At 46.3% G+C, this 5,000-nt stretch overlaps 6 non-coding genes and 8 pseudogenes across 6 annotated transcripts; all 14 read left to right on the top strand.

The window, feature by feature from the left end:
• Nucleotides 1-19: 19 nt before the first annotated feature.
• Nucleotides 20-138, top strand: LOC144939241 (5S ribosomal RNA). Its single transcript, XR_013638431.1, has one exon. It is a non-coding gene; the product is annotated as a 5S ribosomal RNA (ribosomal RNA).
• Nucleotides 139-387: 249 nt separating this feature from the next.
• Nucleotides 388-506, top strand: LOC144940063 (5S ribosomal RNA; annotated as a pseudogene).
• A 249-nt stretch (nucleotides 507-755) lies between these two features.
• On the top strand, nucleotides 756-874 carry LOC144938663 (5S ribosomal RNA). The gene has a single exon (XR_013637880.1). It is a non-coding gene; the product is annotated as a 5S ribosomal RNA (ribosomal RNA).
• A 249-nt stretch (nucleotides 875-1,123) lies between these two features.
• Nucleotides 1,124-1,242, top strand: LOC144939392 (5S ribosomal RNA). Its single transcript, XR_013638573.1, has one exon. It is a non-coding gene; the product is annotated as a 5S ribosomal RNA (ribosomal RNA).
• Nucleotides 1,243-1,491: 249 nt separating this feature from the next.
• LOC144939780 (5S ribosomal RNA) lies at nucleotides 1,492-1,610 on the top strand (annotated as a pseudogene).
• A 249-nt stretch (nucleotides 1,611-1,859) lies between these two features.
• On the top strand, nucleotides 1,860-1,968 carry LOC144940151 (5S ribosomal RNA; annotated as a pseudogene).
• A 249-nt stretch (nucleotides 1,969-2,217) lies between these two features.
• On the top strand, nucleotides 2,218-2,336 carry LOC144939713 (5S ribosomal RNA; annotated as a pseudogene).
• Nucleotides 2,337-2,585: 249 nt separating this feature from the next.
• LOC144940005 (5S ribosomal RNA) lies at nucleotides 2,586-2,704 on the top strand (annotated as a pseudogene).
• A 249-nt stretch (nucleotides 2,705-2,953) lies between these two features.
• LOC144940495 (5S ribosomal RNA) lies at nucleotides 2,954-3,072 on the top strand. The gene has a single exon (XR_013639062.1). It is a non-coding gene; the product is annotated as a 5S ribosomal RNA (ribosomal RNA).
• A 250-nt stretch (nucleotides 3,073-3,322) lies between these two features.
• Nucleotides 3,323-3,431, top strand: LOC144940133 (5S ribosomal RNA; annotated as a pseudogene).
• A 249-nt stretch (nucleotides 3,432-3,680) lies between these two features.
• LOC144940494 (5S ribosomal RNA) lies at nucleotides 3,681-3,799 on the top strand. Its single transcript, XR_013639061.1, has one exon. It is a non-coding gene; the product is annotated as a 5S ribosomal RNA (ribosomal RNA).
• Nucleotides 3,800-4,049: 250 nt separating this feature from the next.
• LOC144940086 (5S ribosomal RNA) lies at nucleotides 4,050-4,158 on the top strand (annotated as a pseudogene).
• A 249-nt stretch (nucleotides 4,159-4,407) lies between these two features.
• LOC144939560 (5S ribosomal RNA) lies at nucleotides 4,408-4,526 on the top strand (annotated as a pseudogene).
• A 249-nt stretch (nucleotides 4,527-4,775) lies between these two features.
• On the top strand, nucleotides 4,776-4,894 carry LOC144939140 (5S ribosomal RNA). The gene has a single exon (XR_013638334.1). It is a non-coding gene; the product is annotated as a 5S ribosomal RNA (ribosomal RNA).
• The last annotated feature ends 106 nt before the right edge of the window (nucleotides 4,895-5,000 follow it).

Here is a 5,000-nt window from a genome sequence, read left to right as displayed (position 1 = left end):
TCAGGTCTCTGCAAGTATGGCCTACGACCATATCACCCTGAATGCGCCCGATCTCGTCTGATCTTGGAAGCTAAGCAGGGTCGAGCGTGGTTAGTACTTGGATGGGAGACTGCCTAGGAATACCAGGTGTTGTAGGCTTTTGCATTCTCGCATCTGGATGGGTCGCGTTAAACTCTTCAATTTACCCAGTCAGTTCACCTGCCAATTGCACGTGGATATGGTGTACTGCATTGGGATCAAGATTTTATTGTAAAAGACCGTTTAATGCCACTTTTTCGGGGCTCAACCAGGAGTCCAGAATAAACGTTTTCATGAGTGTTGACCTCCCGCAGTAGAGTTGAATCTTGATTTTAACATATGAATGTGCGTCAGGTCTCTGCAAGTATGACCTACGACAATATCACCCTGAATGCGCACGAGCTCGTCTGATCTTGGAAGCTAAGCAGTGTCGAGCCTGGTGAGTACTTGGATGGAAGACTGCCTGGGAATACCAGGTGTTGTAGGCTTTTGCATTTTCGTATCTGGATGGGTCGTGTTTTACTCTTCAATTCACCCAGTCAGTTCACCTGCCCATTGCACGTGGATATGGTGTACTACATTGGGATCAAGATTTTTTTGGAAAAGACCGTTTAATGCCACTCCTTCGGGGCTCAACCAGGAGTCCAGAATAAACGTTTTCATGAGTGTTGACCTCCTGCAGTAGAGTTGAATCTTGATTTTTACATATGAATGTGCGTCAGGTCTCTGCAAGTATGGCCTACGACCATATCACCCTGAATGCGCCCGATCTCGTCTGATCTCTGAAGCTAAGCAGGGTCGAGCCTGATTAGTACTTGGATAGGAGACTGCCTGGGAATACCAGGTGTTGTAGGCTTTTGCATTTTCGCATCTGGATGGGTCGTGTTATACTCTTCAATTCACCCAGTCAGTTCACCTGCCAATTGCACGTGGATATGGTGTACTACATTGGGATCAAGATTTTTTTGTAAAAGACCGTTTAATGCCACTCTTTCGGGGCTCAACCAGGAGTCCAGAATAAACGTTTTCATGAGTGTTGACCTCCCGCAGTAGAGTTGAATCTTGATTTTAACATATGAATGTGCGTCAGGTCACTGCAAGAATGGCCTATGACCATATCACCGTGAATGCGCCCGATCTCCTTTGATCTCGAAAGCTAAGCAGGGTCGAGCCTGGTTAGTACTTTGATGGGAGACTGCCTGGGAATACCAGGTGTTGTAGGCTTTTGCATTCTCGCATCTGGATGGGTCGCGTTTAACTCTTCAATTCACCCAGTCAGTTCACCTGCCAATTGCACGTGGATATGGTGTAATGCATTGGGATCAAAATTTTATTGTAAAAGACCGTTTAATGCCACTCTTTCGGGGCTCAACCAGGAGTCCAGAATAAACGTTTTCATGAGTGTTGACCTCCCGCAGTAGAGTTGAATCTTGATTTTAACATATGAATGTGCGTCAGGTCTCTGCAAGTATGGCCTACGACAATATCACCCTGAATGCGCACGATCTCGTCTGATCTTGGAAGCTAAGCAGTGTCGAGCCTGGTGAGTACTTGGATGGAAGACTGCCTGGGAATACCAGGTGTTGTAGGCTTTTGCATTTTCGTATCTGGATGGGTCGCGTTTTACTCTTCAATTCACCCAGTCAGTTCACCTGCTAATTGCACGCGGATATGGTGTACTGCATTGTGATCAAGATTTTCTTGTAAAAGACCGTTTAATGCCACTCTTTCGGGGCTCAACCAGGAGTCAAGAATAAACGTTTTCATGAGTGTTGACCTCCCGCAGTAGAGTTGAATTTTGATTTTTACATATGAATGTGCGTCAGGTCTCTGCAAGTTTGGCCTAGAACCATATCACCCTGAATGCGCCTGATCTCGGAAGCTAAGCAGGGTCGAGCCTGGTTAGTACTTGAATGGGAGACTGCCTCGGAATACCAGATGTTGTAGGCTTTTGCATTTTCGTATCTGGATGGGTCGCGTTTTACTCTTCAATTCACCCAGTCAGTTCACCTGTCAATTGCACGCGGATATGGTGTACTGCATTGGGATCAAGATTTTCTTGTAAAAGACCGTTTAATGCCACGCTTTCGGGGCTCAACCAGGAGTCCAGAATAAACGTTTTCATGAGTGTTGACCTCCCGCAGTAGAGTTGAATCTTGATTTTAACATATGAATGTGCGTCAGGTCTCTGCAAGTATGGCCTACGACCATATCACCCTGAATATGCCCGATCTCGTCTGATCTTGGAAGCTAAGCAGGGTCCAGCCTGGTTAGTTCTTGGATAGGAGACTGCCTAGGAATACCAGGTGTTGTAGGCTTTTGCATTTTCGCATTTGGATGGGTCGTGTTTTACTTTTCAATTCACCCAGTCAGTTCACCTGCTAATTGCACGTGGATATGGTGTACTACATTGGGATCAAGATTTTCTTGTAAAAGACCGTTTAATGCCACTCTTTCGGGGCTCAACCAGGAGTCCAGAATAAACGTTTTCATGAGTGTTGACCTCCCGCAGTAGAGTTGAATCTTGATTTTAACATATGAATGTGCGTCAGGTCTCTGCAAGTATGGCCTACGACCATATCACCCTGAATGCGCCCGATCTCCTTTGATCTCGAAAGCTAAGCAGGGTCGAGCCTGGTTAGTACTTGGATCGCAGACTGCCTCGGAATACCAGTTGTTGTAGTCTTTTGCATTTTCGTATCTGGATGGGTCGCGTTTTACTCTTCAATTCACCCAGTCAGTTCACCTGACAATTGCACGCGGATATGGTGTACTGCATTGGGATCAAGATTTTCTTGTAAAAGACCGTTTAATGCCACTCTTTCGGGGCTCAACCAGGAGTCCAGAATAAACGTTTTCATGAGTGTTGACCTCCCGCAGTAGAGTTGAATCTTGATTTTAACATATGAATGTGCGTCAGGTCTCTGCAAGTATGGCCTACGACCATATCACCCTGAATGCGCCCGATCTCCTTTGATCTCGGAAGCTAAGCAGGGTCGAGCCTGGTTAGTACTTGGATGGGAGACTGCCTGGGAATACCAGGTGTTGTAGGCTTTTGCATTTTCGCATCGGGATGGGTCGTGTTTTACTCTTCAATTCACCCAGTCAATTCACCTGCCAATTGCACGTGGATATGGTGTACTACATTGGGATCAAGATTTTTTTGTAAAAGACCGTTTAATGCCACTCTTTCGGGGCTCAACCAGTAGTCCAGAAAAAAACGTTTTCATGAGTGTTGACCTCCCGCAGTAGAGTTGAATTTTGATTTTTACATATGAATGTGCGTCAGGTCTCTGCAAGTTTGGCCTAGAACCAAATCACCCTGAATGCGCCTGATCTCGGAAGCTAAGCAGGGTCTAGCCTGGTTAGTACTTGGATGGGAGACTGCCTGGGAACACCAGGTGTTGTAGGCTTTTGCATTTTCGTATCTGGATGGGTCGCGTTTTACTCTTCAATTCACCCAGTCAGTTCACCTGCCAATTGCACGCGGATATGGTGTACTGCATTGGGATCAAGATTTTCTTGTAAAAGACCGTTTAATGCCACTCTTTCGGGGCTCAACCAGGAGTCCAGAATAAACGTTTTCATGAGTGTTGACCTCCCGCAGTAGAGTTGAATCTTGATTTTAACATATGAATGTGCGTCAGGTCTCTGCAAGTATGGCCTACGACCATATCACCCTGAATGCGCCCGATCTCCTTTGATCTCGGAAGCTAAGCAGGGTCGAGCCTGGTTAGTACTTGGATGGGAGACTGCCTGGGAATACCAGGTGTTGTAGGCTTTTGCATTTTCGCATCGGGATGGGTCGTGTTTTACTCTTCAATTCACCCAGTCAATTCACCTGCCAATTGCACGTGGATATGGTGTACTACATTGGGATCAAGATTTTTTTGTAAAAGACCGTTTAATGCCACTCTTTCGGGGCTCAACCAGTAGTCCAGAAAAAAACGTTTTCATGAGTGTTGACCTCCCGCAGTAGAGTTGAATTTTGATTTTCACATATGAATGTGCGTCAGGTCTCTGCAAGTTTGGCCTAGAACCATATCACCCTGAATGCGCCTGATCTCGGAAGCTAAGCAGGGTCTAGCCTGGTTAGTACTTGGATGGGAGACTGCCTGGGAACACCAGGTGTTGTAGGCTTTTGCATTTTCGTATCTGGATGGGTCGCGTTTTACTCTTCAATTCACCCAGTCAGTTCACCTGCCAATTGCACGCGGATATGGTGTACTGCATTGGGATCAATATTTTCTTGTAAAAGACCGTTTAATGCCACGCTTTCGGGGCTCAACCAGGAGTCCAGAATAAACGTTTTCATGAGTGTTGACCTCCCGCAGTAGAGTTGAATCTTGATTTTAACATATGAATGTGCGTCAGGTCTCTGCAAGTATGTCCTACGACCATATCACCCTGAATGCGCCCGATCTCCTTTGATCTCGAAAACTAAGCAGGGTCGAGCCTGGTTAGTACTTGCATGGGAGACTGCCTGGGAATACCAGGTGTTGTAGGCTTTTGCATTTTCGTATCTGGATGGGTCGCGTTTTACTCTTCAATTCACCCAGTCAGTTCACCTGCCAATTGCACGCGGATATGGTGTACTGCATTGGGATCAATATTTTCTTGTAAAAGACCGTTTAATGCCACTCTTTCGGGGCTCAACCAGGAGTCCAGAATAAACGTTTTCATGAGTGTTGACCTCCCGCAGTAGAGTTGAATCTTGATTTTAACATATGAATGTGCGTCAGGTCTCTGCAAGTATGGCCTACGACCATATCACTCTGAATGCGCCCGATCTCGTCTGATCTTGGAAGCTAAGCAGGGTCGAGCCTGGTGAGTACTTGGATGGGAGACTGCCCGGGAATACCAGGTGTTGTAGGCTTTTGCATTTTCGTATCTGGATGGGTCGCGTTTTACTTTTCAATTCACCCAGTCAGTTCACCTGCCAATTGCACGCGGATATGGTGTACTGCATTGGGATCAATACT

Source organism: Lampetra fluviatilis, chromosome 22, assembly GCF_964198595.1.
Source record: "Lampetra fluviatilis chromosome 22, kcLamFluv1.1, whole genome shotgun sequence".
Taxonomy (NCBI): domain Eukaryota; kingdom Metazoa; phylum Chordata; class Hyperoartia; order Petromyzontiformes; family Petromyzontidae; genus Lampetra; species Lampetra fluviatilis.
Note: the sequence above shows the minus strand (reverse complement) of the source record. Positions and strands in the feature narration are given on the sequence as shown.